Source organism: Schistocerca serialis, chromosome 10 (genome assembly GCF_023864345.2).
Source record: "Schistocerca serialis cubense isolate TAMUIC-IGC-003099 chromosome 10, iqSchSeri2.2, whole genome shotgun sequence".
NCBI lineage: Eukaryota > Metazoa > Arthropoda > Insecta > Orthoptera > Acrididae > Schistocerca > Schistocerca serialis.
In genome coordinates this window covers 81847232-81874075 of record NC_064647.1, presented here as the reverse complement: position 1 = coordinate 81874075, position 26844 = coordinate 81847232, and the positions used below count along the sequence as shown (strand labels likewise).

Here is a 26844-nt window from a genome sequence, read left to right as displayed (position 1 = left end):
TACATGCCCTAAGCAGGATTCGAACCTGCGGTCGTAGCGGTCGCACGGTTCTAGACTGAAGCGCCTAGAACCGCTCGGCCACACCGGCCGGCAGTACGCGGGTGTGAGAGGTATAATAATATTACAGGTTTTATAAGCACAGCTTCTAGGAATACTCAGATTATGAAAATGTGCGTATGTTTATACAGTATAATAAGAAACTCATTCGTGTTTGTCCCCATATGAAACGATTATTTACCAATACATCTTATGTCAAATCTGTATCACTAAAACTGCGAAAAACGTAACCCGTTCCTCGGTCCCAGATGCAGGTTGCATAAAATGCAAGAGTTTCCAAAGATGACAATTTGATTTCTTGTATTTCATACAATTATTGAGTGAATTTAAAATGCTGTCATAATCTACTCATTGATAGGTATACAATGAGGTGACAAAAGTCATGGAATAGTGGAATTCACGCACAGCATACGGATGTACTCTCGAACACAAGGTATAAAAGGGCAGTGCATTGGCGGAGCTGTCATTTGTACTCAGGTTTCCGACGAGCTTATGGCCACACGATGGGAGTTAATAGACTTCGAACGCAGATTGGTAATTGGAGGGAATTTTAATATTCCGAGATCAAGAGTGTCAAGAATATGAAACGTCAGGCATTACCTCTCACCACGGACATAGCAATGGCCGACAGCCTTCACTTAAAAACCGAGAGCAGAGCGCCTCCGTAAATTTTTCAGTGATAACAGACGAGCAACACTGCGTGAAATAACAGTAGAAATCAATGTACACTACTGGCCATTAAAATTGCTACACCACGAAGATGACGTGCTACAGACGCGAAATTTATCCGACAGGAAGAAGATGTGATATGCAAATGATTAGCTTTTCAGAGCACTCGCACAAGGTTGGCGCCGGTGGCGACACGTACAACGTGCTGACATGAGGAAACTTTCCAACCGATTTCTCATACACAAACAGCAGTTGTCCGACGTTACCTGGCGAAACGTTGTTGTGATGCCTCGTGTAAGGAGGAGAAATGCGTACCATCACATTTCCGACATTGATAAAGGTCGGATTGTAGCCGATCGCGATTGTGGTTTATCGTATCGCGACATTGCTGCTCGCGTTGGTCGGGATCCAATGACTGTTAGCAGAATATGGAATCTGTGGGTTCAGGAGGGTAATACGGAACGCCGTGCTGGATCCCAACGGCCTCGTATCACAAGCAGTCGACATGACAGGTATCTTATACGCATGGCTGTAACGGATCGTGCAGCCACGTCTCGATCCCTGAGTCAACAGATGGGGACGTTTGCAAAACAACAACCATCTGCACGAACAGTTCGACGACGCTTCCAGCAGCATGGACTATCAGCTCGGAGACCAAGGCTGCGGTTACCCTCGACGCTGCATCACAGACAGGAGCGCCTGCGATAGTGTACTCAACGACGAACCTGGGTGCACGAATGGCAAAACGTCATTTTTTCGGATGAATCCAGGTTCTGTTTACAGCATCATGATGGTTGTATCCGTGTTTGGCGTCATCTAGGTCAACGCACATTGGAAGCGTGTATTCGTCATCGCCATACTGGCGTATCACCAGGCGTGATGTTATGGGGTGCCATTGGTTACACGTCTCAGTCACCTCTTGTTCGCATTGACGGCACCTTGAACAGTGGATGTTACATTTCAGATGTGTTATGACCCGTGGCTCTACCCTTCATTCGATCCCTGCGAAATCCTACATTTCAGCAGGATAACGCACGACCGCATGTTGCAGGTCCTGTACGCGCCTTTCTGGATACAGAAAATGTTCGACTGCTGCCCTGGCCAGCATATTCTCCAGATCTCTCACCAATTGAAAACCTCTGGTCAATGGTGGCCGAGAAACTGCCTCGTCACAATAACCAATTCACTACTATTGATGAACTGTGGTATCGTGTTGAAGCTGCATAGGCAGCTGTAGCTGTACACGCCATCCAAGCTCTGTTTCACTAAATGCCCAGGCGTATCAAGGCCGTTATTACGGCCAGAGGTGGTTGTTCTGGGTACTGATTTCTCAGGATCTATGCACCCAAACTGCGTGAAAATGTAATCACAGTCAGTTCTAGTATAATATATTTGTCCAATGAATACCCGTTTATCATCTGCATTTGTTCTTGGTGTAGCAATTTTAATGGCCAGTAGTTTAGGTCGTACGACGAACGTATCTGTTAGGACAGGGAGGCGCAGTTTGGCGTTGATGGGCCATGGCAGGAGACGAGCGATGCGAGTGCCTTTGCTAACAGCGCGACATCTCCTGCAGCTCGTAACCTTATAGGCTGTACCCAGACGACGGGAAAACTGTGGCCTGGTCAGATGAGAGCTGACGGTAGGTTCGATTGTGACGGTGGCTCCACAAAGCAATTGATGCAAGTTGTCAACAAGGCTCTGTGCAAGGCTGTGGTGGCTCCATAATGGTGTGTACTGTGTTTACATAGAATGAACTGGTTCCACTGGCCCAACCGAACGGACCACTGACTGGAGATGGTTATTCATCGACTTCATATTACCAAAGAATGACGGAACTGTTGTGAATGACAATACTCCATGTCACCGGGACACAGCCGGTCGTGACTGGTTTGAAGAATAATAATAATAATCATCATCATCATCATTTAAGACTGATAATGCCTTTCAGCGTTCAGTCTGGAGCATAGTCCCCCTTACAAAATTCCTCCATGATCCCCTATTCAGTGCTAACATTGGTGCCTCTTCTGATGTTAAGCCTATTAGTTCAAAATCATTCTTAGCCGAATGCAGGTACCTTCTCCTTGGTCTACCCCGACTCCTCTTACCCTTTACTGCTGAACCCATGAGTCTCTTGGGTAACCTTGCTTCTCCCATGCGTGTAACATGACCCCACGATCTAAGCCTGTTCGCCCTGACTGCTACATCTATAGAGTTCATTCCCAGTTTTTCTTTGAGTTGCTCATTGTGGACACCCTACTGCCATTGTTCCCATCTACTAGTACCTGCAATCATCCTAGCTACTTTCATATCCGTAACCTCAACCTCGTTGATAAGGTAACCTGAATCCACCCAGCTTTCGCTCCCATACAACAAAGTTGGTCGAAAGATTGAACGGTGCACAGATAACTTAGTCTTGGTACTGACTTCCCTCTTGCAGAAGAGAGTAGATCGTAGCTGAGCGCTCACTGCATTAGCTTTGCTACACCTCGCTTCCAGTTCTTTCAATATGTTGCCATCCTGTGAGAATATGCATCCTAAGTACTTGAAACCGTCCACCTGTTGTAACTTTGTTCCTTCTATTTTTCACTCAATCCGTTTATATCTCTTTCCCACTGACATTACTTTCGTTTTGGAGATGCTAATCTTCATACCATAGTCCTTAAATTTCTGATTTAGTTCTGAAATATTACTTTGCAAACTTTCAATCGAATCTGCCATCACAACTAAGTCATCCGCATATAAGAGACTGCTTACTTTGTGTTCACATATCTTAATGTTAGCCAGCCAGTCTATTGTTTTCAACTTATGATCCATAAATAATATGAACAACAGTGTTGACAGGCTGCAGCCTTGTCTTACCCCTGAAACTGCTCTGAACCATGAACTCAATTTACCGTCACCTCTAACTGCTGCCTGACTATGTAAAGACCTTTAATTGCTTGCAAAAGTTTGCCTCCTATTCCATAATCTCGTAGAACAGAAAATAACTTCCTCCGATTTGAAGAATATTCTGGAAAATTAGAGACAGTGATTTGGCCTCCCAGATCGCCCAACACGAATCCCATCGAACATAATTGGGACATAATGGTACACAAAACCTTCTCAGGGAACACTTTCGCTGTTATGGATAGTTAGAGACAGCATAGCTCAGTATTTCTGCAGGGGACTTCCAACGACTTGTTGAGTCCATGCCACGTCGAGTCGCTGCCCTACTCGGAGCAAAAGGAGGTCAGGCGCGGTACTAGGAGGTACCCCACGACCTGTGTCACGTCAGAGTAACCTTAGGTTGGAAGTTCAACACAGTAAGTCAGGTATCAAAGTTTCTGTATACGCCTTGGATTGTTGTGAGTCACAACGCGCAAATTACCCTAGACTACAGGGTGTTTATAAGTTCAGAAAGTAACTTTTTGTGGTGTGCATACTGTAAAACCGTCAGTACACACACCATGAGATTATTTGACTTGTCGCTCTAACGAAGTAGGCGAGTCTCAGCAATACGTCTCGTGGTTTTATCGTGGCGTGTTTATCTTCTGCCGTTAGGTCAGACGATAGAAATGCCACTTCCACGCTTAGAGTAGCAGATTGATGGTGACCAACTTTAAACAGAACTTGATTAATTTTCACACACATTTATTAAAATAATAACAAGCATAACAATTACTTAACTTGGTTCTGGATGCTATTTACAATTGACAATCTAATGTTTCCTTGGTATCTTATTCTCACATATCTCTGATACTTGACAAAAGTGTCTATTCATTTATCTTCGTGGCTATGTACAGGAATATGATAATCTTATTAGGCACAGACTGAAACTTGACTATAGACTGGTACAGACAAATGCAGACTAATGCAGACTCATGCAGACTGACTAATCGGAGGTCTGTACACTCGTTATAATACCTTGCGCGTTCATGTATCACTGCGCGAGTGTGATCCGCGAGGAGAAAAGGTACTATGTTAGCAGCAATCTCACTGGCTGCGTTACATATTAATACGCGGATTGGCGGAAGCAGAATTTGGTCCGTCTCTTAGGCAGCGCCATCTCGTAGTGCGGAGACGGACGAGCGCTGCGCCTGCGCTGTTGTGCTTAGCGGGGCGCGCTCTAGTGGGAAAGTTGTGCATGCGCTGACTACGCGGAACTATGTACACAACATTTTTGATCGTCAAAACCATAATATCTTACAGAAATGTTTGATGCAGCACTGAATGCAGGATATCTTCAACTTTTACTCCCATGCAAGACTCATAGTTCCAAATGTTCCCGCCAGTTGGCATGCACGAATGAGTTATTCCAACAGTCGTCATTGAGTCATATAATGGTGCAGAGCATGTGCAGTGTTGTTTACGGTTTCATGAGTCGAAATCTGCTTCTATAGCTGAGCGACAATCAAGAATAAGTATGTAAGCCACCACCTCAAAGACAAACTGCTGTCAATTGGTACAATCGTTTCACCGCAGCTGTCTGTGCATGATATGGAACCCGGGTCAGGGGCAGACAGCAGTCTCTGATGCAGCAATTGAAGACTCCAGCGTCTTACATTCGTAGACCGGATAAATCAACGAGACGTGGCAGCTTAGAACTGTATACGCCTAGTGGTACCGTGTGGAAGGTATTACAGAAACTCCTACCTTTAAAACCCTACGAATTGGAACTATTGCAAGGCTTAAGAGAAAGTGACGTAGAAAAACGAGCTGAGTTGTGCGTAGAAATGTTTAGTGAAAAGCACACTGATGATGTTTTTCTCGATAAAATTGTGTTTACTGACAGGGTCATCTCCCAGACCTGCGGTGAAGTGAATCGGCATAATGTGCGGATAAGGGGGTGAGCAGAAATCCCGTCACGTAATCGAACATGTGCGGGACTCGCCCGAGTAATTGCTTTTTGCTCTGTAAGCTGTAAAGAGATTTATTGACCTTTCCTTTTTTCACGAGTCAGTTGTAACTGGCATATCGCAGGGCCTACCTGGACGTGCTTCAACTTTATCTAATGCCTGAGTAACAACAGGACACGGGCACAGAATGTATTTTCCAGCAAATTACAATAATGAAGTTGTCGTGTATCTCCGTAGGAATGTAGCGACTTGTGTTGGACATGGTGGAACACTATGCTGGCCACCAGCGTCGGCTGATTGAACCCCACTAGACTTCTGTGTCTGGGCTTACACTGAGGACATGCATGTTTATTACTCCGCTTCCGGGAAACGTCAACGAGCCGCTGCGACGGATAACACGAGCAGCTGCCAACGGACATCAAGACTCGCTTCATAGCATTTGGCAGGAAACTGATTACAGATGGGATATTTGTCATGTTACATACGGTGGTCACGCTGAACATTTGTAAATAAAACTTGAAGATATACTTCATTGAGAGCTGTATCAAACATTTCTGCGAGTTATTTACGTTTTTCACAATCGAAGGTTACTTTTGTATAAGCAATTTATAAGCACCTTGTATATTAAAATCCCCAGGCTGTGGCTAAGCCATGTCTCCGCAGTATCCTTTCTTCCAGGAGTGCTAGTTCTGCTTGGTTCGCAGGAGAGCTTCTGTGAAGTTTGGAAGGTAGAAGACGAGGTACTGGCGGAATTAAAGCTGCGAGGACGGGACGTGAGTCGTGCTTGGGTAGCTCAGTTGGTAGAGCACTTGCCCGCGAAAGGCAAAGGTCCCGAGTTCGAGTCTCGGTCCGGCACACAGTTTTAATCTGGCAGGAAGTTTCATATCAGCGCACACTCCGCAGTAGAGTGAAAATTTCATTCTAGAAACCTTGTATATTCATCCACTCTTTCCAAGTATAAACAAATTTTACACGTAATTTCAACCCTTTTCGAAACCTTTTCTCACAGACATCAGCCACGATATAACGAAAGGAAAAACTTTAAATACTTACAACATTTTTTGTGTCACGCAGTAAGACTCCAGTATCAGGTGTGGTGTTTCAGTTTAGTCCTTCTTTACTCCTAACAGTATTCACAACTGATTTTGCAGGCAGTATCCACAAATACCACTGAACGTACCTGCAAAATTGTATCACAGGGCGACAAGTAGGTCAGGAGACAGGACGTCATGGGCACTGAGATGCGTCAGACGGGTGTTTTATACGTGCCAGTGAGATTCTTTAAAAGGTCAGGCTGTGTGTTGGGGGAACGGAGACTACTAGCACTTCCCTAAACGTTTCAGAGGGAATGTGAACCAAGTCCTGTACCTTGTCAAAACTTATCCTTCCGAGCAGTAGCGTAACACCAGTGCGCTCCCCCCCCCCCCTCTCCCCCCTGCCCCCACCTATACACACACACCAGTTCTTTAAAGAACGGATTCCCCTATATAAAAAAACTTCTGATTACTATACAACAGAGTTAATGTGTTAAGTATTTGACGTTATCTATCTATCTATCTACATCCATACTCCGCAAGCCACCTAACGGTGTGTGGCGGAGGGTACTTTGAGTACCTCTATCGGTTCTCCCTTCTATTCCAGTCTCGTATTGTTCGTGGAAGGAAGGATTGTCGGTATGCCTCTGTGTGGGCTCTAATCTCTCTGATTTTATCCTCATGGTCTCTTCGCGAGATATACGTAGGAGGGAGCAATATACTGCTTGACTCTTCGGTGAAGGTATGTTCTCGAAACTTTGACAAAAGCCCGTACCGAGCTACTGAGCGTCTCTCCTGCAGAGTCTTCCACTGGAGTTTATCTATCATCTCCGTAACGCTTTCGCGATTACTAAATGATCCTGTAACGAAGCGCGCTGCTCTCCGTTGGATCTTCTCTATATCTTCTATCAACCCTATCTGGTACGGATACCACACTGCTGAGCAGTATTCAAGCAGTGGGCGAACAAGCGTACTGTAACCTACTTCCTTTGTTTTCGGATTGCATTTCCTTAGGATTCTTCCAATGAATCTCAGTCTGGCATCTGCTTTACCGACGATCGACATTATATGATCATTCCATTTTAAATCACTCCTAATGCGTACTCCCAGATAATTTATGGTATTAACTGCTTCCAGTTGTTGACCTGCTATTTTGTAGCTAAATAATAAAGGATCTATCTTTCTGTGTATTCGCAGCACATTACACTTGTCTACATTGAGATTCAATTGCCATTCCCTGCACCATGCGTCAATTCGCTGCAGATCCTCCTGCATTTCAGTACAATTTTCCATTGTTACAACCTCTCGATACACCACAGCATCATCCGCAAAAAGCCTCAGTGAACTTCCGATGTCATCCACAAGGTCATTTATGTATATTGTGAATAGCAACGGTCCTATGACACTCCCCTGCGGCACACCTGAAATCACTCTTACTTCGGAAGACTTCTCTTCATTGAGAATGACATGCTGCGTTCTGTTATCTAGGAACTCTTCAATCCAATCACACAGTTGGTCTGATAGTCCATATGCTCTTACTTTGTTCATTAAACGACTGTGGGGAATTGTATCGAACGCCTTGCGGAAGTCAAGAAACACGGCATCTACCTGTGAACCCGTATCTATGGCCCTCTGAGTCTCGTGGACAAATAGCGCGAGCTGGGTTTCACATGACCGTCTTTTTCGAAACCCATGCTGATTCCTACAGAGTAGATTTCTAGTCTCCAGAAAAGTCATTATACTCGAACACAATACGTGTTCCAAAATTCTACAACTGATCGACGTTAGAGATATAGGTCTATAGTTCTGCACATGTGCTCGACGTCCCTTCTTGAAAACGGGGATGACCTGTGCCCTTTTCCAATCCTTTGGAACGCTACGGTCTTCTAGAGACCTACGGTACACCGCTGCAAGAAGGGGGGCAAGTTCCTTCGCGTACTCTGTGTAAAATTGAACTGGTATCCCATCAGGTCCAGAGGCCTTTCCTCTTTTGAGCGATTTTAATTGTTTCTCTATCCCTCTGTCGTCTATTTCGATATCTACGTTATATATCGATATATACGTTAAGCGTGTAAAAGCTTTTTATGGCTGAAGACGCAACAACAAACATTTAGTAGGTGATAAACTGTTTACCTTTCATTGTTTTATGCGGCTGTGAGTGAAACAAAGTATAGGAAACGTTTGAAATTATGTGTAAGGTTTGTTGGAAGAGGCGAAGTGCTCTCATTGTCGACTGCTGGACGAGTACAGCCTGTGTAATTAGCGCGCCACCAGCTGCGCTCCTTCATCACATACACACAGTTTCAAACTGTCATACTTGACTTCACTGTGCCAAACATCCGTACCTCTTAGTAGCAAACTCATCTTGCCCTTTCCTCACATCATATCCTACAAATCGAGGATGGAGGGCAAGAGGCACATTCCGTGTTCCTAGATCTCCGGAAAGTGTCTGACACCGTGTCCCACTGCAAAGTGTTGACGAACGTGTGACCGTACGGTTTTCGTCCCGAGATACGTGAACGACTCGTGGAGTTTTAAGTAAAAGAACCCAGTATGTGGTCCTTGACGGCGAGTGTTCATCAGAGACAAACGTACGGTCAGCAGTGCCCCAGGGAAGCGTGATACGACCGCTTTTATTCTGTATATAAATAATGACGTGACGGACAAGACGAGTGGCAATTTATGGCTGTTTGCTGATGAAGGTGTGGTGTGCGGTAAGCCGTCGTCATTGAGTAGTGTTGGATTATACAAGGCGACTTACACCGAAATTCTAGTTGATGTCATAAACGGCAGCTTCCTCTAAATGTTGAAAAATGTAAGCTAATACAGACAAGTAGGTAAAACAGTCCACGAACTTTCGAATGCAGCATTAGTAGGGAGTAGCTAGACATCGTCAGTAAATATCTAGACGTAACGTTGCAGCGCAACATGGATTGGAATAAGCACGCAAGGACGGTACTAGGGAAGCCCAATGTTCGACTTTATTTTGTTACGAGAATTTTTGGGGAAGTGTAGCCCATCCACAAAGGATACGGCATATAGAACGCTAGTGCGCCTCATTCATGAGTACTTTTCGAGTGTTTGTGATCCCCATCAGGTCGGATTAAAAGGAGACATCTAAGTAATTGTCATGAGGAGTGGCCTCGCGGTTAGAGGCGCCATGTCACGGATTGCGCGGCCCCTCCCGCCGGGGGTTCGAGTCCTCCCTCGGGCGTGGGTGTGTTCTGTTCTTAGCATAAGCTAGTTTAAGTAGTGTGTAAGTCTAGGGACCGATGACCTCTGCAGTTTGCTCCCTTAGGAATTCACACGCATTTGAACATTTGGAATTCAGAGGCGGGCTGTTGAATTTGTTACGGGTAGATTCGATTGGAGGGCAGCGTGGAGGGTAAAAATCGTAGGGGGAGACCAATAGATTAATACACTAAGCAGATTCAGAAGGATGTAGGTTGCAGTAGGCACTGGGAGATGAAGAAGCTTGCACATGTTAGAGGAGCATGGAGAGCTGCATCAAACCAGTCTCAGGACTGAAGACCACAACAACAACAATAGATTCGATCAGCAGGCATGTTTTATGGAGATGCTTCGTCAATTGAATTGTAAATCCCTATGGGGAGGATGATGATCTTACCACAAGACAATATTGCGCAGGTACAGAGAACCGGCATTTGGGGGTGACAGCAGAGCGTTTCTACTGTCGCCATCGTACATTTCCGTAAGCACCATGAAGATAAGAAGCGCGAAAGCAGAGCTTGTATGGAGGCTTTGAGACAGTCGTTTTCCCCTTGCTCTGTTTGGAATGGAATAGGGGAGGAATTGTCGCAGAAAGTACCTTCCACCATGCACCGTTCAGTAGTATTGCAGGATTCGTACGTAGATGTAGATGTAGTAGTAGATTACGACAGCATTTTAACTTTTTAACAGTGTTGAGCAAATATGTGAAATATACAAAACTGAATTTTTATTGCCGGTGGAAGTCATTAGATAATCAATAGTAACTACATGAAATTTTGTTATCCGCAGACGCCGCAAGGTAGGCAACGTGCTACTGGAATCGAGTTCATCGTCCAGTAATATAGGGAAGGCAGTATATTGTCTGTTTAATCACTTACCAGCCATACCTAAAGCTAGAAAACGATTTCAAACCCTGGTTGATTAATTGGAGTGCAATACCTTTCCAGACCTTTCTCTCAATACTGAATTTGATGGACTCGCTCCACTTTAATTCTGAGCCCTACAAAAGAAACCTCGCAAAAAGCGGCTGGTTGCCGTACAGTGGTTCTCGGGGCGGTCCAGGACGTGTCCCGCAGACGGGCTTTCCCTTTAAGCGGCGGTCCCCTTGACGCGGGGTGTTTCACCTCGATACTGCGCGTCGACTGGCGCGTCGCACGTACACCTATCGACCGAGCGCGCCGCGCCGCGCGGTCAGGCGGAGAGCCGGCGGCTCCCCACTGCGCATGCGCCGTTCGCTTTTTGTTTCCCGCCAGGCCCGCGGCAGTCAATATGCTCGGCCGGCGGTCACCGACTGTCCGGCCTGCTGCCCCCTCCCCTCCGTCCCCCACCCTGCCGGCCGTCATCCCCTCCTCCGGCGCCTCTCCCCCCACCAACCATCGCCCCACCAGCCGTCGCCCGCGGCACGTGTCGAGTGGCCACTCCACTGGTCAGGCGGTGTCCACTCGCCTTCCCCTCTCCCTCCAGGATAGCTGGACGCTAGCGCGCCATTGGTCAGCAGCATCCCAGTTCTCCTCCCTGCTCCCGCATCACTACTATGCTCTCTGACCCGTTCATTCTTCGTTTCCCTGCTTTCTCTCCATTTTCTCGTTTTCCCTCCTTTTGCGAGGAGTTCCCCTTTGGGTCAGCGGTCGTAACTGTTAGCGCACTTTATGTTTTTCGCCGTCTTCCGTTTCGCCGGCAGCACTATTGATCTCCCCGCTGTTTTACTTCTCGGGTTCGGTGAGCTGTGTAGCATTCCCCTAAAGGGAACCCACAGTCTTCCACCGACGGCCGCATTCAGGTCTATAATTACAGTCCGTAGGCCGCTGGTCACTGCGAGATGAAAACTCTTTGCCGAAAAGCAGAATAAATAGAAATTACAGGAGGAATTCCTTAACCATATTACCTAGGTGCTCGCATTTACTGCGACTGATGCCTTCTATGTTTAACTACATAATATGGACTGATGATCCGATATTAATTGTCTTAGCGCTCAGACGGTTTCTTCGCTGAGGATGCACTTGCTGCTGTTGACCGCGAGGGACTCTCCGTCCAGTTCGGTCGCCGTTTGTGTAAACTTTCTGCCGTGCTGCTGACGCAGCCCGTTGCCCGGGAGACACCATCTTGGAGGTTGTTTACACACGTGTCCCACTTACACTAAAGTCAACACCTCTACAATGACTTCATGTCCTCTCAAACATCACTTCTCCTGAAATCCGTAGACAGCAGGTAACAATTGAGGAATGGCAAAAAATAAATTATGCAGATAAGGCAAGAGTACTACCGATACACCAAGTACTAGATGACCGCTGTCGATATCGCCTTAAATCAAGAGCGCCAATATGGGAAGACAGAACACTTGCCCAAGGAAATACCTATGACTGCCACAAATCCTGGAAAACCAAGTGGAACAATCGTGACATTAACCGACACAATTTAGAGGACCCCAGCCAACAACTCCCAGGAATACAGCTTCCTCGTAAGTTCTGGTGCCAGCTTAACCGTGCGAGAACTGGACACGCGAGAACTAAATCCATGCTGTACAAATGGGCCACCAATGATAACGCAATGTGTGACTGCGAAACTGATGAACAAACATTACAACATCTAGTGCAAGATTGCCCACTGCGGAGATTCTACGGTGACTGGAGAGACTTCGTGGATGCCAGCCCTTCTGCCATTAAATGGCTATCACATTTGGACATAACTTTTTGACGAAATGTAGCTGTGATTATATTTCAACTTTGCTCAGATTTAATAATGACTGGTGTTTGTTCTGTTGATATTATTATGTTTGTGTGTATACGTATATTTGTATTTACATGTTATGTTATGTAAATTTACGTTGTCAATATCACACTTGCACTGGTAAAGCCATAAGGTAAATAATAATAACAGGAGGAATTCACAACGCAATATCTACACTTAGTATATACACTCTAGGACACACCACGGAAGAATTATCTGGATGGTACGGAAATCGGTAGATGTGATGTACATGTACAAACAAACAAACGATCACAATCTCAGAAATTTGGATGGTTTATTCAGAGAACGAGCTTCATAAATCGAGCAAGTCAGTAACGCGATGGTCCACGTCTGGCCCTTACGCCAGCAGTTACTCGACTTGGCATCGATTGCCAGAGATGGTGACTATCCTGCGGGATACCGTGCCAAATTCTGTCCAAGTGGGGAGTTAGATCCTCAACATCTCGAGCTGGCTGCAGGGCCCTGCCGATAATCCTCTAAACATTCTAAATTTGGAAGCGATCCGGCGACCTTGCTGGCGAAAGTAGGGTTCTCTAGGCACGAAGACAAGCAGTAGAAACTGTTTTCATCTACATCTACATACATACTCCACAATCCACCATACGGTGAGTGGCGGAGGGTACCTCGTACCACAACTAGCATCTTCTCTCCCTGTTCCACTCCCAAACAGAACGAGGGAAAAATTACTGCCTATATGCCTCTGTACGAGCCATAATCTCTCTTATCACATCTTTGTGGTCTTTCCGCGAAATGTAAGTTGGCGGCAGTAAAATTGTACTGCAGTCAGCCTCAAATGCTGGTCCTCTAAATTTCCTCAGTAGCGATTCACGAAAAGAACGCCTCCTTTCCTCTAGAGACTCCAACCGGTGTTCCTGAAGCATTTCCGTGACACTCGCGTGATGATCAAACCGACCAGTAACAAATCTAGCAGCCCGCCTCTGAATTGCTTCTATGTCCTCCTCCAATCCGACCTGATAGGGATCCTACACGCTCGAGCAGTACTCAGGAACATGTCGTATTAGTGTTTTATAAGCGGTCTCCTTTAAAGATGAGCCACATCTTCCCAAAATTCTACCAACGAACCGAAGACGACTATCCGCCTTCCCCACAACTGCAATTACATGCTTGTCCCACTTCATATCGCTCCTCAATGTTACGCCCAAATATTTAATCGACGCTACACTACTAATGGAGTATTCAAACATTACAGGTTTCTTTTTCCTATTCTTCTTCTTCTGTAGTGGCCAATCCAAGGATTGGTCTGCAACAGCTAAAATGGCAGCTTGTCTCCATTCTGTGCGTCTTTCAGCTTTTCTCTTCATTTCTTTATAGGTGTTACATCCCACATCTTTCACGATTTGATCCATGTACCTCAGTCGTGGTCTTCCTCTTGGTCTTTCTCCCTCGACATATCCCTCTATGATTGTGTTCAGGAGTCCTTTATGTCTTAATAGATGGCTTGTAAATGGCACTCTTCTTTTAACAATGAATCTCCAGAAGCTTCTCTTCTCACCTGCTTTCCAGAACCACTTCATTTGTGACCTTGTCGATACATTTTATTTTGAGCATGCGTCTATAGCACCACATTTCAAAAGAATTTAGCTTCTGGTCTCCCTCTGTCCCTAGAGTCCATGTTTCACACCCATAGCATGCCACACTCCACACATATGATTTCAAAAATCTTTTCCTGATTTCAAGACTGATGCTCTTAGATGTTAAGATGTTTTTCTTCTTGTTAAAAGCAGCCTTTGCTTGATCAATTCTACTTATCACTTCTGCCTTGCTCCTTGCATCCCAGGTAATATTACTGACTAGATAAGTAAATTTATCAGTTTCCTATTCATCTGCATTAATTTACATTTATCAATATTTAGAGTTAGCTGCCATTCTTTACACCAATCACAAATCCTGTCCAAGTCATCTTGTATCCCCCTACAGTCACTCAACGACGACACCTTCCCGTACACCACAGCATCATCAGCAAACAGCCGCACATTGCTATCCACCCTATCCAAAAGATCATTTATGTAGATAGAAAACAACAGCGGACCTACCACACTTCCCTGGGGCACTCCAAATGATACCCTCACCTCCGATGAACACTCACCATCGAGGACAACGTACTGGGTTCTATTACTTAAGAAGTCTTCGAGCCACTCATATACTTGGGAACCAATCCCATACCTTAGTTTGGAGTCTGCAGTGGGACACCGAGTCAAACGCTTTCCGGAAGTCAAGGAATATGGCATCCGTCTGATACCCTTCACCCATGGTTCGCAAGATATCGTGTGAAAAAAGGGCGAGTTAAGTTTCACAGGAGCAATGCTTTCTAAAGCCGTACTGATGCATGGACAGCAACTGTCCCTGTGTGTGGATGGGCATTGCCTTGCTGAAATGGCCGGCCGGCGTGGCCGTGCGGTTCTAGGCGCGTCAGTCTGGAACCGCGAGACCGCTACGGTCGCACGTTCGAATCCTGCCTCAGGCATGGATGTGTGTGATGTACTTAGGTTAGTTAGGTTTAAGTAGTTCTAAGTTCTAGGGGACTGATTGATCTCAGCTGTTAAGTCCCATAGTGCTCAGAGCCATTTGAACCATTTGAACCTTGCTGAAATGTAAGCGCGTGGTAGACAGCCATGAGGGGAAACAAAAGGGGCGTAGGACATGGTCGACGTACCGCTGCGCTGCAAGGGTGCTGCAGATGACAATCGAAGGAGTGTTGCTATGAAAAGAAGCGGCACCCCAGACGTCACTGATGGTTGCCGGGCCGCATGGCGGGCGATAGTCAGGTTCAGTGGACATCGGGGCTCAGTTCGAAGCGGGGCTCATCACTGGATAGAATTCGACTCCACTCAATAGGAACCACGTCGAAGACGTGGCTGGAGACGCGCGGGACAGCCGTTGGATACCAACCTGACGATATTAGGAGGCATTCCACTGCTTTCGTCATTCCAATGTAAAATACAGGGTGTCCGAAAAGACTTTCCCTGATTACATAAATTGATAACTCAGGCTAGAAGTAAGATACAAATATGAAACTTTTGTAGAATTGTTTACAACTTTCAAAATTTTTTTCTGTTTTAGGTTCGCAGTACGTAAGTAGTGGATGAGGTGCAGTGCCCAAGAAGCCATGTTAACCAATCAGGAGAAGGCACAGTGTGTCCTGTGGTACCAGGAGACACGATTACCAACCACAGTGCAGAGACACTTCCAGACAACATTTGGAAGGAATCCATCTGATGTCAAGAACATTAAAGCCTGGTATGAGAAGTTCAAGAACACAGGATCGGTTGCTGACCTTCCGAGGTCTGGTCGACCAAGAACCTCAGCAGACAGGGTGGAAGCTGTAAGGCAGTCTTTTCTGCGAAGTCCGAAGAAATCGGTGCGCAGGGCCTGACGTGAATTACATATGCCAAAAAGCTCTCTCCATGACATTTTACACAAACGTTTATTGTTTCGTGCATACAAAGTGCAACTCGTTCATGCCTTGTTGCCTAGTGACAGTACACGTCGGTATGACTTTGCGGTCGAAATGCTATCACGTATTGAGGACGATAATGATTATCTCAGACGAATTGCCTTTTCCGATGAAGCGACCGTTTTTGTCATAGGAGTAGTGAATCGCCATAATGTCCGCATTTGGGGTTCACAATCCCCTGGCGAGGTCATGGAGAGCACCAGAGGCAGTCCGAAGGGGAATTTTTCGTGCGCGCTATTGCACGATCGAATTATCGGGGTCGGCCGGAGTGGCCGAGCGGTTCTAGGCGCTACAATCTGGAGCCGCGCGACCGCTACGGTCGCAGGTTCGAATCCCGCCTCGGGCATGGATGCGTGTGGTCTCCTTAGGTTAGTTAGATTTAAGTAGTTCTAAGTTCTAGGGGACTGATGACCACAGAAGTTAAGACCAATAGTTTGATTTTCAATTTTGCATCACATATCCACAAACCACAATCCAAATTGCAGTTTAGCAATAGTAGGCCAAATGCCCTTACCAGACTCTAGTCTAGCGAAGGTAAATGTGGCATCGACTGTTTTCGCAGACCATGCAAAAGGCCTTCGTTCCTTAGTCTCTCAGCTGATTAGAATTTACGGACATAATACTACACTCATGCTCATAAATTAAGGATAGTGGCAGAATGTAGTGCCACACAACGCGGCACTACTCAAAACTGTCGCTGATGGCATATGCACATAGGGAATACACACGACACAGATCTATAAGTCCACGGTATTGGTGATAAGTTGAGAAAACCGTGCTACAAAACGCCACTGTTTCCTGCCCATGGGATATGATCAACATGCATACGTACACAGGCCGGACAACGGGTTGGCATACTCTGGATCAGGTGGTCGAACAGCTGCTGGGGTATAGCCTCCCATTCTTGCACCAGTGCCTGTCGGAACTCCTCAAGTGTCGTAGGGGTTTGAAGACGTGCAGCGATACGTCGACCGAGAGCATCCCTGACGTGCTCGATGAGGTTTAGGTCTGGAGAACAGGCAGGCCACTCCATTCGCCTGATATCTTCTGTTTCGAATTACTCCACCACGATGGCATACTCGGTGGGGCCGTGCGTTATCATCCACCAGGAGGAAGGTGGGACCCACTGCACCCCTGAAAACGCGTACATACTGGTGCAGAATGACGTTCCGATACACCCGACCTGTTACAGTTCCTCTGTCAAAGACATGCAGGGGTGAACGCGCACCAATCATAATCCCACCCTACCTCACACCATCAAACCACGATCTCCATACAACTCCCTTTGAAGGACATCAAGGGGTTGGTATCTTGTTCCTGGTTCAACCAGATGAAAACCCGGCGAGAATCAATGTTCAGACTATACCTGGACTCGTCTGTGAACATAACCTGGGACCACTGTTCCAATCATGATGCACTGTGTTCTTGACACCAGGCTTTAGCGGCTCTCCTGTGATCAGGGGTCAGTGGAATGCATCTTGCAGGTCTCCGGGCGAATGAACAGACTGTGTGTCTGGAGACAACTGTTCCAGTGGCTTCGGTAAGGTATCGGGCAAGGCTACTTGCAGCACTCCGTGGCGTCTGCGGGCACTGATGGTGAGGTACCGGTCTTCTTGTGGTGTTGTACACTGTGAACGTCTCGTACTGTAGCGCCTGGACACGTTTCCTGTCTGCTGGAATCGTTACCATGATCTTCAGATCACACTTTGTGGGACACGGAGGGCCCGTGCTACGACCTACTCTGTTTGACAAGCCTCCAGTCGCCCTAGTATTCTACCCCTCATAACGTCGTCAATATGTGTTCATTGAGGCATTTTCAACATACAATCACCATTAGCCCGTCTGAAAACGTCTGCACACTTACTCGCTGCACTTACTCGGTATATGTGGACTGCTGCAAGCGCCACCGTGCGACGACCGCAGGTCAAATGCACCGCGTGGTCATACCCCGAGGTGATTTAAACACGCAAACCGCCCACCAGAGAGTTGTTTCACCATGTATCAGCATTAATTTATGAGACTGAGTGTATAACACTATCCATTTTGTATTACTGTAATGCAGTGTGGCCACAAGGAGGGTTTCAAAAATGGTTCAAAGGCTCTGAGCACTATGGGATCATCTGTGATCATCAGTCCGCTAGAACGTAGAACTACTTGAACCTTACTAACCTAAGGACATCACACATATCCATGCCCGAGGCAGGATTCGAACCTGCGACCGTAGCGGTCGCGCGGTCCCAGACTGTAGCGCCTAGAACCGCTCGACCACTCCGGCCGGCCAAAGAGGGGCAGAGCAAAGATGCTCAAAGTGGTAACCACGAACAGCGGGATGAAAGAATTCATAGCCACTTCTATTCTTCTTTGAATTCCAAGCACAGTTGTTGTAATACCACGGCAGACGTCTTTTACACATCCTCGAAGACGAATAGAGGAGTTAAGCCAGCAGACCGAGCAAGTGAAACCACTGTTCGTCTACGGCCAATCGATTTGGCTGTATGCCTTTGTTTCAGAACAAGATTGCACGCAGTGCATTATGCGTTGGACATCCATCCTAGCAGTACCACATAAGTACTGTAGCTCACCGTATTCCCCTAGCTAGCAAACTACTCGTATTTAAACCCAGTTGAGAATCTGTGGGACCACCTCGATCGGGCAGTACGCGCCATGCATCCTCCACTGGGAAACGAAGCGCGGCTGACGACATGACTGCACATCCCGTCGGTGCCTTCCAGAACCGCACTGACTCTCCTCCTGCAAGGCTCGCTCAGGTCCGCGCACAAATTGTGGTTATTTAGGCTTCTGACAGGTGGTCGCATTAATGTGGCTGGACAGTCTAAGTAAGTACACTCCAAAACAAAACGAAACGACGCACCACGAAGGAACTACCCGAACGGGACGCAAATCGGTAGACGTGACGTACATGCTGTTGTTGTTGTTGTGGTCTTCAGTCCAGAGACTGGTTTGATGCAGCTCTCCATTCTACTCTATCATGTGCAAGCTTCTTCATCTCCTAACAACTACTGCTACCTACATCCTTCTGAAACTGCTTAGCGTACTCGTCTCTTCGTCTCCCTCTACGACTTTTACACTCCACGAAACCCTCCAATACTAAATTGGTGATCTCTTGACGCCTCAGAACGTGTCCTACCAACCGGTCTTTTCTTCTAGTCAAGTTGTGCCACGAAGTCCTCTTCTCCCCAGTTGTATTCAGTAGCTCCTCATTAGTTATGTGATCTACCCATCTAATCTTCAGCATTCTTCTGTAGAACCAGATTTCAAAACCTTCTATTCTCTTCTTATCTAAACTATTTATCGTCCATGTTTCACATCCATACATGGCTACACTCCATACAAATACTTCCAGAAAAGACTTCCTGACACTTAAATCTATACTCGATGTTAACAAATTTCTCTTCTTCAGTAACGCTTTTCCTGCCATAGCCAGTCTACATTTTATATCCTCTCTACTTCGACGATCTTCAGTTATTTTGCTCTCCAAATAGCAAAACTCATCCACTACTTTAAGTATCTCATATTCTAATCTAATTCTCTCAGCAGCACCTAATTTAATTCGACCACATTTCATTATCCTCGTTTTACTCTTGTTGATGTTCATGTAATATCTTCCTTTCAAGACACTGTCCATTCCGTTCAACTGCTCTTCCAAGTCCTTTGCTGTCTCTGACAGAATTACAATGTCATCGGCAAACCTCAAAGATTTGATTTCTTCTCCGTGGATTTTAATTCCTACTCCGAATTTTTCTTTTGTTTCCTTTATTGCTTCCTCAATATACAGATTGAATAACATCGGGGATAGGCTACAACCCTGACTCACTCCCTTCCCAACCACTGCTTCTCTTTCGTGTCCCACGACTCTCATACCTGACATCTAGTTTCTGTAAAAACTGTAAGTAGCCTTTCGCTCCCTGTATTTGACCCCTGCCACCTTCTGAATTTGAAAGAGAGTGTTCCAGTCAACATTGTCGATAGGTTTCTCTCAGTCTACAAATGCTAGAAACGTAGGTTTGACTTTCCTTATCTTGTAAGGTAAGTGTAGGGTCAGTATTGGCTCACGTGTTCCAACATTTCTAACGAGTCCAAACTGGTCTTCCCCAAGGTTGGCTTCTACCAGTTTTTCTATTCGTCTGTGTGAGTATTTTGCAGCTGTGACTTATTAAGCTCATAGTGCGGTAATTTTCACACCTATAACACTTGCTTTCTTTGGGGTTGGAATAATTGTATTCTTCTTGAAGTCAGAGGGTATTTCCCCTCTGTAATTCATCTTGCTCACGTGCATGTACAGACAAACAAATGTTTACAGTTTGGAACAAGAAATCGGATGATTTATTCAAAAGAAAGAGCTCCACAAATTGAGCAAGTCAATAATGCGTTGGTCCACGTCTGGCCCGTACGTAAGCTGTTATTCGATTTTGCATTGCTTGGCTGAGTTGCTGGATGTCCTCGTGAGGTATGTCTTGCTATTTTCTCTCCAATTGGCGCATTAGGTTGTCAAACTCCCAAGATGGTTGGACGGTACTGCCGGTAACGTTGCAAACATTCTCACTTGGGGTGAGATACAGCGACCTTGCTGGACAAGGTAAGGTTTGGTAAGCACGAAGAGAAGCAGTAGAAATTCTCACCCTCTGCGGACGGGCATTATCTTGCTAAAATGTAATCCCAAGATGGTTTCCCAAGAAAGATAACAAACCGAGGCGTAAAACATCGATGACGTAGCGCTGTACTGTAAGGGTGCCGCTGATAACAACTCAAGGGGACCTGCTATGAGTGAAATGGCACCGCACACTACATTCCTCGTCGTCCTGGGCTATGGCGGGTGACAGTGTAGTTGGTGTCCCACTAGTGTCCATGTCGTCTAGATTCACGTCTTCGGCCTGGAATCTCAGTGACTGTAGCGAAATTGTCTTCAGTGATGAGATCCGCTTCCAACTGAGTCTCGATGAACAGCAAAGATGAGTCTGCAGACGCCCCGCACAGTATTGGGATACCAACCTGACTGTGACCCGCCATACTGCCCGATACCCAGGAGTGACGGCCTCGGGTGCCATTTGTTTCCATAGCAGGAACACTTGGGCTGTCATCCGCAGCACTTGTCCTTGCGATTGCCAAACCATACATTGGCCCAGCGAGGTCGTCGGATCTGTCCCCGACTGAGAACGTTCGGAGCATTAGGGGCGCGTCCCTCCAGTTACCTCAGGAGTTTGACGATCTGACACGCCAATTGGAGAGAAACGGGCAGATATCCCTCAGGAGGACATCCATTAACTCTGTCAATGCCAAGTCGAATAAATGCTTGCGCAAGGGCCAGAGGAGGACAAACGCGATTCTGACTGAAGTGTTGGCAGAAGAGCCAACACCGTGTTGCTAGAGGAGGCCGAAATGCACGCTTTTAAGCTCACGCAGATTGGCGTGAGGTCTGGAACAAGGTAAAGTAATTATCCTATAAAGAAAAGAACGTAGTTCTTGGAATACTTAACTTTAATCCACAACTGGAGAACATCGCTCTTGTTTAGACACTATTACAATCTGAATATAAACTGGTAATGGCGCCTTGCTAGGTCGTAGCAAATGACGTAGCTGAAGGCTAAGCTAACTATCGTCTCGGCAAATGAGAGCGTATTTTGTCAGTGAACCATCACTAGCAAAGTCGGCTGTACAACTGGGGCGAGTGCTGGTAAGTCTGACCTGCCGTGTGGTGGCGCTCGGTCTGCAATCACTGACAGTGGCGACACGCGGGTCCGACGTATACTAGCGGACCGCGGCCGATTTAAAGGCTACCACCTAGCAAGTGTGGTGTCTGGCGGTGACACCACACTGACTTCCTCAGTTTGTGAAGCTCTATCTCTAGAATACATTATCGAATTTGTCTGAAATTGTAATAATTTGTTTCTCTGTAAATGAACATCACATATGCCGATTTCCTTCACATTAGGATAATTCCTTCGAGGTGCGTCTTTTTTTGTGTTAGCATTTAGTATTGTAACACCCCACCCGTTGATTGTCCGATTTTTGCGTGTGTTCGCCCGTGACAAACAACTTACAGAGAAATTAGGAGTGGAACTGTACGCAAAAATGGATAACGCTAGATTTAAATGTGGCCCTGTCACTCCTAATTAATCTGCGGTGGTAGCGTTGACGATAAATCACATCTGTTTTTACTTCCAAACGTGAACGATCACGAACACTTAGGGTGTTCAATGACATCAAACACACACACAAAAATAAAATGAAGCAAAAGGGTGAATTCAGGATCAACTACTGAAAGTAAAGCCTCTACTGAATCACAATAATTTTATTATAACCTTCAGATCAATGCTGAATAAAACACAATGAACAATTTACAAATTATCCTCCTAACTGGCATTGGCAGTGAAGTGTGCTAAAATCGGTCCAAAACGCGATCTCTTATAACTTGGCTGACCGACTGACATCGACACAAAACTTAAAATACGAAGAACCACTACACCCCAAAGTACCGTGTAACCTCTGTGGAAACAGCAATTGCGCTTGATCCAACTATTTGACGTTACTCCTGACACAGGCCGAAGCGGGAGCGATCTCACCGTAATATTCCTGTTGTAGCGGCGGTCTCCGACGGCGACGGCGTGGCTGTGCGGATGGCGTGTGGCGTCTCGGAAAGTACACTCCTACAGTATTCGAACACCAGACTGCTGTCCGTAAACTTCTCTAATTGCGACCATGTTTCCGTCAGCAATGTCCTGGCGCGGCTAACGTCCTCTCAGAGAACGAAAGACGAAGAGGAGAGACGACTTGGCTAACGTCCTCTCAGTACGAGAGCCCAGAACGGAAGACCTCTACCGAGAGTCCAGCACGATCGCTCTTCACCTTTGTTTTCTCCCCTCAACTTTTACCGAGCGAATCACATCACTAGAAGCTCTCAAAATACCCAGTTTGGCAGTGCCAACCAATGTACGGCCTGGGAATAGAACTCTTTTCCACAATTCTTTTATTTCTACAAAATTTCACAAGTAAACTCCGCCCTCGCCAGCTGGGGAGAACCACAGCTGTTGCAATAACACGTTTACTGGAAGTTTTCTCCCAAGAGACCATTCGAGATTTTCCCGGCAAGATTCCCAGTCGTAGCGAACACAGATTCTTGCATTGAAAGTTTGTTATTCGGAACTCCTGGCCTGCCCCACTTGTTACTCGAAGGCGTAAAATTAGTGGGACATAGGCGAGAGCACGCACAGGAAAGCCCGTCCAGCTATCCACTGCTCTGTTTTGGTAAACACCTGCAGCCGCACGTCCTTCAGAGATTGGCGACCGCTGTGGCCTCTCTAAACGGATTACAGAAGTCCCCCAGTTCACCATTCATACCGTCAGGCTGTGGCCTTCGGCGGCTAGGCGGGGAGGTAGCCGAGCTCTGTCTCGCCTACTGCCTTTCCGCAAAATCTTATAATTACAAAATCGCGGAATTCTCGCGGTCCGACGCGTTGCCACATAGATTTCCTACACCGTAATTTAGGGTATTACTCCTGCAAAACCTAAAGTGTCACGTTAAATGGACTCATGTAAGGTGCAAGGCCGTTGCCACCTTACAGTATAAGAAGTGACGAATTAATGAACTTTATGCACGACGTTTTTAAAACGACAAAGTCGCCAGCGGTTGGGTTCCGCGCCAGCTCTCATTCAAAGAAGCCTGGCGAATCGAGGCAGTTGCGGATATGTTTCTCGACGACGGAAGTGACTTCTTCAGTGGTATAATCGTCGTGGACGAGTGCTGGGTCTATGACTCCGAGAGAGAGGAGCAGGGCGAGCAGTGGAAACATGTACCTTCACCACCGCAGAAAAAGGCCAAGACTCGGTCATCAACGGGCTACTTTATGCTCAGCCTTTTATGGGATTGTCATGATGTAGTGCTAACAGATTCTACTCATAAGGGGCAAATCGTCACAGGAGTATTCTGCTGATATCTCCTTGCAACGCTACGGGAGGCTTTCAAGACGAAATACCGCGGGTGGCTGCCCTAGTGGGCGATTCTGCTCGAAAACAACGCAGCATCACTTTCAGTGTATAATACAATCACCCATGCTGCATTCTTGGGCCATCAACTTTTGCCTTATACTTATACTCTCCTGAAATAACATCAGCGCTGGCGTGTCAGGCTGTTTCATGATATCGAAGAGGTGGTTTTTGAGGTGGAATGTTTCCTGAACACCAAAAATGCTGACTTCTCAGATCTCCCCTAAATCATTCATAGAAGGCAAACGTGTGTCGCAGTATTGGGTGACTGTGTGGAGGACCACTAAAACAGTCAAACAGTTCCTCGGTCGAAGTTTGATTTCTTTTTCTTTCGACAAATTATGTTTTCTTATAAATTATTCATCTATTTGTGTACTTCAGCGCCAGTCCTCTTAGCTTAATTATGTTGAAAAGCTAGGGCCACTTACCCGTGTTGTGTGTCTGTAACTCCTTCCCGCGGGATTTGCAGTTTATTTCTGATGTTTGCTGAGATCCGTGCACCAAGAGAAGACGTTGACGATCGGTCGCTCCTGTCAATGAGAGAAAAGACTTGATACTTTATTTTCGTTAGAGAAGTCGTCCACAATTACTCTTTACAATAATCAAGTTAAGACAATATTCCGCATATCACTGCTCAGTTTTTCTCTTATTCTCACCAGAAGCAGTTTGCTTTTTTCGGATAAAAATATGTCACTAGTGATGCACCGTAATACTTGAAATCAAAGCAATTTCATAATTTCGTTCCACACTAATAACAGTTCGTAGTTTAGCTTACTGCTTATGCACTGTTTCACACATTATGTCACTATTTGTACTGGTGCGCGCTGAAAAGTAATGACTCTGAATTTCTTATGTGATACTCATAAAGATTTTTGAATGACACAAACGTTATTAACGTTCTACATTTTATATATACTAAGATGGTATCTGTTTTTTCAGACATGTCCCAAAGAACAGATACCATCGGTGACAAAAGCAGCTCGTTAGAATGAAATTACAATGAAATGAACACCCTTAGCTGCTTACAGGCGTTGACATACGTCACCGGGGACAGATGAAAATGTGTGCCCCGACCGAGACTCGAACCCGGGATCTCCTGCTTACATGGCAGACGCTCCATCCATCTTTTCTTTCTCTTTTTTTTTTTTTTTTAAATCCCAATTTGTTCTATATTGTTCGTTGACTTTGTTCGTAGCGGACGTCCGATAACACTCGTGCGGGTTGTTCGTTGATCCGTTCACTCAGTTTTTTATTACAGAGGGTAGCTAAACCCTCTGACCGAACACGCTGAGCTACCGTGCCGGTAACCATCTGAGCCACCGAGGACACAGAGGATAGCGCGACTGCAGGGATTTATCTCTGGCACGCCTCCCGCGAAACCCACATTCTCAACGTATTGTCCCGTACTATATTTGTAGTGCCCCCGCCCATTATACTCATTACTAGCGGCGCGTTGCCGATTCCCGTAAGAGTTCGGGCACTGTTTGTGCATTCGCACAGAAGAAGAAGATGGGCAAGTGGCCGGTGAGCCTTAACTATGTATATACTAAGTGGTATCTGTTCTTTCAGACATGTCCGAAAGAACAGATACCATCGGTGACCAAGCAGCTCGTTAGAATGAAATGACAATGAAATGAACACCCTTAGCTGCTTACAGGCGTTGACATACGTACATACGAGGGCGGTTCAGAAAGTAACCTCCGATTGGTCACAGTGCGGATTGTGGGGGGAGTAGCGACGCCATCTGTGCGTTCACGCACTCAACAGGTCAGTCGGCATCAAGCCGTGGTCGAGTGAACGTCGTACCTGCGCTAGTTTAGTTTTTGTGGCAGTTTGAAATGTGTGCTGCAATAGAAAACCCCGCCAAATGTGAAGTGCGTGCTGTCATAAGGTTTTTTACAGCCGAAGGATATTCTGCAGCAGCTATTCATCGTGAGCTTTGTGCCGTGTACAGACCAAGAGTTATGAGTGAAGGAGTTGTCCGTGAATGGGTACGTTTATTTAAAAGTGGACGAGAAAACGTTCATGATGAAGAGAGGAGTGGTAGACCATCATTGGTGACTGACGAACTCCTTCAGACAGTTGATGCAAAAGTTCGTGAAAATCGACGTTTCTCAATGTCGGAGTTGTCTACTGGTTTTCCACAGATTTCTAAGACTCTTGTACGATATAGTGACAGCAAGATTGGGTTAGTGTAAGTTCTGTGCACGATGGGTGCCCAAAATTCTTACCGACCACCACAAAACTCAAAGAATGGCCTCTGCATTAGACTTTCTGTCACGTTATGAGGACGAAGGAGAACCATTGTTAAACAGAATCGTGACCGGTGACGAAACCTGGATTAAGTACGTTAACCGTGAGACAAAAGAACAATCAAAGATGTGGGCACATTCAAATTCGCCTACCAAACCAAGAAAAGCCTCGCAAGATTTTTCTGCCAGAAAACTGATGGCAACGGTGTTTTGGGATGCCAAAGGGGTGTTGGTTGAATTCATGGAACGTGGTACGACCATTAATCAAGACGTGTACTGTGAAACAATAAAAAAGTTACGACGGGCTATACAGAACAAACGCCGTGGTATGCTGACTTCCGGTATCGTTTTTTTGCACAATAACGCCCGTCCTCACTCTGCTCGCAGAACAACAGCCCTTCTTGAGTCCTTCAAGTGGGACGTTATCAACCATCCACCTTACAGCCCAGACCTGGCGCCAAGTGATTATCACCTCTTCATGCATTTGAAGAAATGGCTCGGGTCACAGCGGTTTGATGACGACGAAGAGATCAAAGATG

At 46.1% G+C, this 26844-nt stretch overlaps 1 long non-coding RNA gene across 1 annotated transcript in view; it reads right to left on the bottom strand.

Annotated features, from left to right (window-relative positions):
- LOC126424826 (uncharacterized) overlaps window positions 1-26844 on the bottom strand; it is a 427296-nt gene that overhangs the window by 189003 nt on the left and 211449 nt on the right. The window contains exon 2 of the long non-coding RNA XR_007576219.1: window positions 24482-24583. This is a non-coding gene — a long non-coding RNA (uncharacterized LOC126424826). The remainder of the gene's footprint in view (window positions 1-24481; window positions 24584-26844) is intronic.